Source organism: Lynx canadensis, chromosome B4 (genome assembly GCF_007474595.2).
Source record: "Lynx canadensis isolate LIC74 chromosome B4, mLynCan4.pri.v2, whole genome shotgun sequence".
Taxonomy (NCBI): domain Eukaryota; kingdom Metazoa; phylum Chordata; class Mammalia; order Carnivora; family Felidae; genus Lynx; species Lynx canadensis.
The window spans coordinates 42,004,846-42,013,856 of NC_044309.1; positions in this window are offsets into that span (position 1 = coordinate 42,004,846).

Below are 9,011 nucleotides of genomic sequence, written 5' to 3' on the forward strand. Positions count from 1 at the left end.
AGAAATTTATTTTTTTTCTTTCAGATTTGGATATCTTTTATTTCTTTTTCTTCATTTATTGCTTTAGCTAAAACTTTCAGCACTATGTTGAATAGGAGTGGAGACGTAGGCCCTGGTGTCTTGTTCCTGATCATAGAGAAAAGGCTTTTTAGCTGTGGGCTTGACAGATATGGCTTTTATTATGTTGAGGTACGTTCCTTCTATGCCTGATTTGTTAAGCATTTTTATCATGAATGGGTGTTAAACTTTGTCAAATGCTTTTTCTGCATTTATTAAGATGATCACATGAATCTTTTCTTTCATTCTATTAATGTGATGCTTCATATTGACTGCTTTGGGGGTGTTGACCACCCTTGCATCCCAGGGATAAATCCCACTTGTTTATGGTGAATGATCTTTTTAATGTGCTGCTGAATTTGGTTTGCTAGTATTTTATTGAGAATTTTGCATCTATAATAATCAGAGATATCAGCCTGTAGTTTTCTTTTCTAGTAATGTCTTTTTTTATTTTTGATATCCGGAAGTCCTGCAGGGTTTCAGCCAGCACTGCTATTTGGGGTCTTATAAAGTGTTTAGTTCATTAATGTGGGATCTTGCACCACATTGCTTCGGACCAAGGGTTCATTTTATGGCAAAGGAGATTTGGCAGGCGTTATGTGACTGTCAGATCCAAGGGTCCTATCACCTATCCACTGACAGAGTGATGGAAATGCCTGTTGAAGGTGTAGCTGAAAAACAGCTTGGAGATGATACCCTGCAAGGATGGGGCCCACCATCCACAGTACAATGTATGTTCTCAAAATAAGTTACCATTATGTGGTTACCCATGATATGGCCAACAGGTAAGAATACATGGATCCAAGAATAAGTGGAAATAGGAGTGGCTATGCTTACCTTCATTCCCAATGGTCCACTTGAGGTATTTGGGATTTCTATCTTCTTCTTTTTTTTTTTTTTTAATTTTTTTAACATTTTTATTTTTTTATTTATTTTTGAGACAGAGAGAGAGACAGAGCATGAACAGGGAAGGGGCAGAGAGAGAGGGAGACACAGAATCTGACACAGGCTCCAGGCTCTGAGCAGTCAGCACAGAGCCCGACGCGGGGCTCGAACTCACAGACCGTGAGATCATGACCTGAGCCGAAGTCGGAGGCCCAACCGACCAAGCCACCCAGGCGCCCCTGGGATTTCTATCTTCTAAGTCTAGGCTTTGTGCATTTAGAAGCTCTGGTTCCCAGAAGGAAAAATGATTCCACCAGGGATCACATTAAGTGCCACATTAAACTTTAAGCCATGGCTCCTTTCCAGTCACATCAGGATATCCATGACAAATTATCAATAAGCAAGAAAACAATAACCTCTGGCACAAAAACAGACACACAGACCAATGGAATAGAATAGAAACCCCAGAACTAGACCCACAAACGTATGGCCAACTCATCTTTGACAAAGCAGGAAAGAACATCCAATGGAAAAAAGACAGCCTCTTTAACAAATGGTGCTGGGAGAACTGGACAGCAACATGCAGAAGGATGAAACTAGACCACTTTCTCACACCATTTACAAAAATAAACTCAAAATGGATAAAGGACCTAAATGTGAGACAGGAAACCATCAAAACCTTAGAGGAGAAAGCAGGAAAAGACCTCTCTGACCTCAGCCGTAGCAATCTCTTACTCGACACATCCCCAAAGGCAAGGGAATTAAAAGCAAAAGTGAATTACTGGGACCTTATGAAGATAAAAAGCTTCTGCACAGCAAAGGAAACAACCAACAAAACTAAAAGGCAACCAACGGAATGGGAAAAGATATTTGCAAATGACATATCGGACAAAGGGCTAGTATCTAAAATCTATAAAGAGCTCACCAAACTCCACACCCGAAAAACAAATAACCCAGTGAAGCAATGGGCAGAAAACATGAATAGACACTTCTCTAAAGAAGACATCCAGATGGCCAACAGGCACATGAAAAGATGTTCAGCGTCGCTCCTTATCAGGGAAATACAAATCAAAACCACACTCAGGTATCACCTCACGCCAGTCAGAGTGGCCAAAATGAACAAATCAGGAAACTATAGATGCTGGAGAGGATGTGGAGAAACGGGAATCCTCTTGCACTGTTGGTGGGAATGCAAATTGGTGCAGCCGCTCTGGAAAGCAGTGTGGAGGTTCCTCAGAAAATTAAAAATTGACCTACCCTATGACCCAGCAATAGCACTGCTAGGAATTTACCCAAGGGATACAGGAGTACTGATGCATAGGGGCACTTGTACCCCAATGTTCATAGCAGCACTCTCAACAATAGCCAAATGATGGAAAGAGCCTAAATGTCCATCAACTGATGAATGGATAAAGAAATTGTGGTTTATATACACAATGGAATACTATGTGGCAATGAGAAAAAATGAAATATGGCCTTTTGTAGCAACGTGGATGGAACTGGAGAGTGTGATGCTAAGTGAAATAAGCCATACAGAGAAAGACAGATACCATATGGTTTCACTCTTATGTGGATCCTGAGAAACTTAATAGGAACCCATGGGGGAGGGGAAGGAAAAAAAAAAAAAAAAAAAGGACGTTAGAGTGGGAGAGAGCCAAAGCATAAGAGACTGTTAAAAACTGAGAACAAACTGAGGGTTGATGGGGGGTGGGAGGGAGGGGAGGGTGGGTGATGGGTATTGAGGAGGGCACCTTTTGGGATGAGCACTGGGTGTTGTATGGAAACCAATTTGTCAATAAATTTCATATATATAAAAAAAAAACAAAAAAAAACCAATAACCTCATTATTGGGGTAAATGACCCTAATCATCAGGAAGACGAAAACTGTCGCACAACAGGTGCAGACAAGAATATACTTGGCACATATATTTGGATATCTCTTGGCACTTCCTTGCCCCATTTTGATAATAAATATACTAGTGCATGAGTCACAGCCTGAGAAGTATATGGTGGCCAGAGTTTTAGATCACTCAGGGTAAGGGTCTGGATCATCCCACCAGCTAAGCTACCTAGACCAGCAGAGGTGCTAAGAAAGGATGAAGGAAATCTAGAATGTGGTATAGGAGGAAGGTGATGATTTGTGGACTCAAGACCCAACTGCAGTGGTGGGGACCTGTAGCTTGTCTTAGCTAACCTTCCTCTTGCAAAATACTCCAGAAAAAGAAGCGTACAAGAATCCAGCAGGAATAAGCTCCCATAACTTAATGTAAAAATGCATACTTAACGCATAAAGCAAATGAACTGGAGAGGTACAAAGGGGCTTCTCTGGTGTAACCCCCTTTCTGACTAAGGCATTCATTTTCGAGCTGCTGTAAGTGTTGGTGGATGTTCCCTCCTTGGGGACAGTCCTCATCTATCCAGTGACTCTTCAGTGCATGGGTCTCTGTTTCTATTTGGAAAAAATATGAAGGGCCATTCCATCTCCCTGCAGTATCAGCTGAGGTTGTCTGTTGAGTGAAGAAGATTGGGTTGTGGATTGAAACTTCGTAAAGGAGAATTAGTCTTGACAGTTTTGGGGATTAGTTACCTACTGGTTTGAATATATCTCTCCAAAATCCATGTCCATTCAGAACTTCAGAATGTGACTTTATTTAGAAATAGCATCTTAGGGTTGGCCCTAATCCAATGACTGGTACCCTTATAAGAAAAGGGACATTTAGACACAAACACAGGGAAGAACACTGTGTGAAGACCAGATGCACAGAGACTGCCATGTGATGGAGGAGGCTGAGATTGGAGTGATGCATTTACAAACAGAAGAATGCCCAAAATTGCCAACAAGCACCAGAAACTAGGCAAGGGAGAATCCTTCCCTAATGCCTCCAGAGAGAGCGTGGACTTTGTTATGGCAGACTTAGGAAACATGGTAGGAATGTAAAAATGTTCTTTCAAAAAGTGCTTCAACGGAACTGTAAGAGTTCTTATACCAAGTGAGGCTACGTGCCTAAGTTGATGGATTTCTCCAGGTACTTTTGGAAGAGGGGCACCTAGGACTTCCCAGGAACAGGGTGAAGGATGAGGGTGGGCTTTCTGGTGATAATTGGACAACTTAAGCTCTTTCTTTACTGTCCAGACAATAGGGAAAATCTGCCTCATATTCACACGAAGACAGTGTTCCCTTCTTTTTGTCCCACAGGGCAGGAGAGCTATTCTAAGATGATCTCTGGTGCACACATTTTAGACAAGATTGGATGTGCCCTGAGGAAGACTGGACCTTTCAGGAAAGGATCAGGAGTCCCTTCCTGGGAAAGTTTTCCCTTCCTTGGGTTGACTTAGAACAGAAAACTTGGGAAAACAAACCAGTTGCCATGCACGTGGGTCTTGTTTGCTCTGGGAATATTCTCATCCTAAACAAGAGCACTCCAAGCCTTCTCTCTCCCTGCTCTGATGTTGGTGGGCTCCATTCCGGGAAAGGGGGGTTGGATATAGTGCTTCTGAACCTATGCGTGTGGCAATTTGTGAAGCTTCCTGATATTCCTTAGCATTCTCTCCTACAACTTCTCAAGGTAGTATTGGATAGGGTTGGGCTCTCTGAAAGCCAAAGGCTGGGCCAGTACCTGCCAGGATCTCACAATCTCCCATTGTGCCTGTGCTGTGACTTCACCATCCTGAAAACCCACCAGGTGACAGTAGGGGCAGGATTTCCCCCATGTCCTTTCCCATCCTGAGAATATGTTTTTTTCAGAGTCCAATTTAGGCTCAAATCCTGGCCCCGGGATCTTCTTTGTGACAGGTATCCTCAGTTTCATCTTTGGACCCTGCATCTTCCTTTTTCTCGTTTTCCTGGTGATTCGGCCTTGCAGAAAGAAAATAAAATGCAAAGGTAGGCTCAAAAAGGGGATGAGGAAAAGGAGAGCTTGTGGGCTGTGGATGAGAAGGGGCCGTTGTGATGTGGATACTGAAGCTGCCTTTTGTCCTTATTGCATTTTCTGGAAAATGTGATACGTGGACTGCTCTGGACTTTAAACCTCAATGACCTTGGACTAGAAGGACCAAAGAAATATGGTATCCCATGACAGCAGTGAGTTCAGCACCAGGAATAGGGACACACGTTAGGACTCTTCCGGGGTATGTCCATAAAGCATGAACAAGGAAGGGGCTCTGATGAGCTGAGAGCAGCCCCAGAGACTTCAAAGGTGGCTCTATATGAAGGTGTTTTAGCATGTGAGTTTCTGACTCGGAACCTTTGTATCAATCTTGCCCACTGGTGAATAGTATCCACACGGGGCTGCATGTGAAATCGTTGATAATGACCATGGAACTAGGGAGGAGAAACAGCTGGAATTGGGTGGATGTCCCTGCCCTCCCTAGCACGTTCTGGCCATAAACCACTATCTAGGGTGATTCACAGCATCCGTGGTGCAGCATCTACACATACAACTCCTGCAACCCTCCTCAGAACCATACCTTTCTCCACACTCTCAGGCTCTCAGCAGCTCTCTCTGCTCCCCAGTGAACGCGGAGTCTTCTCTCTGGAAAGAAACCATTTCAAGCCCGAGGTTCTGTTATGAATCTTTATTTACTTTTCATATATGCAGATTTATCCTCTCACGTCTGTTCTGGGAAGGTTTCTCGCCTGGCAGATAATTCTGTGGCCAAGCTGCTACCATGCGCCAAAGAGTATGAAGACAGAGTTAGATTTGGGAACGTTATAGGCAAGGCAGGCCAGTCTGCTTTGGGGACTGGGGTGGGGGTAGGAAGGCCTGTGTGGAAGATGGACTGAAGGGGGGGATAGAGTTTTGGGAGATGGCAACCTCAGTCCTCTGAGAGGGGAAGTCTGGTTTCCTGGGGACCATTCTCTCAGGAACTGAATGACTACTTCTCAGCTGGTTTAAACTGTTTTTCTCCTGACACCTCATGACTTTAGAGAGTAAGAAAGAGACAGTTCTCCATGTGCATAGCTGCTCTGATGGTTTCAGCTATATGTTAACATATAGGTATTTCCCAAACCAAGATATCTGGTTTGACAAAACATTGTAAAACTCCAGGGTGGGAGGCAACTGAGAGATCATTTTACTGAAATATATTGGGATTTGGCGAACCTTTTGGTATTTTAGGGGCGAATGCTGCCGATTTTTTTTTTTTATAATTTTTTTTTAACGTTTATTTATTTTTGAGACAGAGACGGAGCATGAACGGGGGAGGGTCAGAGAGAGAGGGAGACACAGAATCCGAAGGAGGCTTCAGGCTCCGAGCTGTCAGCACAGAGCCAGATGCGGGGCTCGAACTCACGGATGGCGAGATCATGACTTGAGCCGAAGTCGGACGCTCAACCGACTGAGCCACCCAGGCACCCCATAAGCTGATATATCCACCAATTATCCAGAATGCCTTCAATTATAGCCTCAGGGATTATTGGTACTTAAAGGGATCAGAGGAATTGTATAATCAACCACTACTACATAGATAAAATAACTGAAAGTAGATAGGATGTGACTTTCTCAAGGTCACCAAGAGGTCACTGTTAGATCCAGAATGATCCTATCCTGATTCCTGGGGGTAGGTCCGCTCTACTTATGTGCTCCACCAGAGGCCCTAGCCTGCCCTTAGAGGACAAGAGACAGGTGATGCAGAATACAATTACATAAATGAAGGATTTCCCGTCCCTGAAATTCTTGCCAAGACTTCTTTATGTGGGACAGATGAGATAGACCTGCTCAGGGCCACCTTCATGGGATGTGACCTGTGCAACTGCCCACGTCCCACACTAAGAAGGACCTCACACTTGGCTTGTTGCCTTCCTGTTGCCATCTTGAGCTTTTTGATGGTCTTTGAACAAGAGGCTCTGATTTTGTTTTGCACTAGGCCCCGCAAATTATGTAATCCTGAGAATAGTACCTCACAGACAAGTAGTAAAATAGTCCCTTACCGACAAGGAAAAGAATATCTCTTAATCAGAGAGAGAGTTAGCTTCCCAAGTCATTTCAGTTATTTCTTAGCATCTTTAGGGAGAATGGGAATGGGTTGGATCTGGTGATAGGGACTTTCCTGCAGTTGTGGCCATGCAGGTACTTTTTGATGCTGTGGTCATGTTTTCCCAATCACAGCAATCACATAGATTATTAAAAGAGTTTTGGGGGGGGGATTCAAAATGTGACAAAGTGAGAAATGTAGTTAAAATGGCAAAACATTAACGTTAGACTACTTTTTGATATTCTATGGCTGCTAATAATATATTAAGATTACTCTGATAAGTATGGGTTTCCATGGGGTCAGGTTTTGGGTGAAGGGCAAGAATTACTCCATATTTCTTTAAGACCTATGGCAGGACTGGTTTCATAATTTTCAGGGCCCAGTGAAAAATGAAGTGGGATTCCTTGTTCAAAAATTATTAATGTATTTATTTCAATGTTTTTAATCTTTTTTTATTTTTGAGAGACAGAGAGAGCACAAGCAGGGGGGACCAGAGAGAGGGGGAGACACAGAATCCGAAGCAGGCTCTAGGCTCCGAGCTGTAAGCACAGAGCCTGATGTGGGCCTCCAACTCACGAACAGTGAGATCATGACCTGAGCCAAAGTCAGACGCCCAAACGACTGAGCCACCCAAGCACTCCTGTTCTTATTTATTTTTGACAGAGAGGGAGTGAATGGAGGAGAGGGGCAGAGAGAGTGGGGACAGAGGATCCGAAGCAGGCTCTACGCTGACAGCAGTGAGCCCGCTGTGGGGCTCAAACTCACGATTGTTGAGATCATGACCTGAGCTGAAGTTGGGTGCTCAACCGACTGAGCCACCCAGGTGCCCCTCAAAAATACTTAGACTTTGAAGATGGTGACAACGGGATGTGAGACCAAGCACAGGGCCTTCTGGAGCATGGAGTCCTACACAACCTCATGAGCTACATGTCCATGGAGCTGGATCCACAGTATTCAGAGTTGGAAGGCCCAACAGATCATCTGCTACCACAGCCTTCTTGAAGGTGGGGCGGGGTTCCTTGGGAGGAGAACAACAGGGGAAGCGGAAGCAGCTATACCCATTTAAGGACTTTCAGAAAAGATTGGGATTATCCTTGTGGACACTGGGGGAGTCAGGATCTGGTGTCTAGGTGACTTCATGGGATATATGGTAATAGAGTTATACCTTCCTGTTACCAATTTCCCTTGATGTGGCCCAATCTAACTGAGAAAAGTAGGATTCTCACCATTCCTTCTCCAATTTCATGTCTCTGCTGTTTGTATTGACTGCGAAGCAGCTCTTCAGAGGTCTTTAGTCTCTATTACAGATCTTTCCTACACAACGGTGTGACATCAACAGTTTGTATGGATGATTTCCCTGATGGGTTTTATATTATGCAGAAATTATCTCAATCTGGGTCCCCCAGGGTGCTGTTTTCCTCTTGTCCATGGTTCTGATGCCTCTCGAAGGCTCTGATTAGTCTCTGAGTTGTAATTATAACAGGGCCCTGAATTTGCTATTGCAGGTTGGTTTTCACGGTCTTCAGAGAAAGAAGGTCTAGAAGAGGAGAAACTCCTGAATGAAGAAGAGCTTGTATGTGAGAATGTTGAGATTGGAGTCAATGGGGTGTCATTTGAAGAATAAATATGCCTGTATTGAAACTCCTATTACATTTTGGTCCAGGCTAGACGTTCAGAAAATATCACTGCCTACATCAGGATAGGACAGTGCTAACTTGTGGTCTATCTTTATATAAAATGTCCAATAATAAATACTTGGCTCCTTCCAGACCAGTTCTGTGTTATCAAGAAATCTTTGTGAACATCTAGAGACTCTAACACAAACCGCTTTTTATGGAAGGCAGCTATGCTCACCACTATACCACCAACGCTAAACCGCTTTTTATGGAATTCATACCTTAGCTGCTTTAATCCAAGTATACATTTTCTTTTCCTGAGTGAAATCCTAGGTGATTGCTCTGTGGTCACACTGAAAGAGACGTTGAATCCAGCTCCGGAGCTGAGGTTTCTTTCCTCAAGATGACATCACAGTAAGAACATTTGAAGATTCCAGAAATGTTCTATCCTAATTATATCATCTTTTCTTACATAATTTC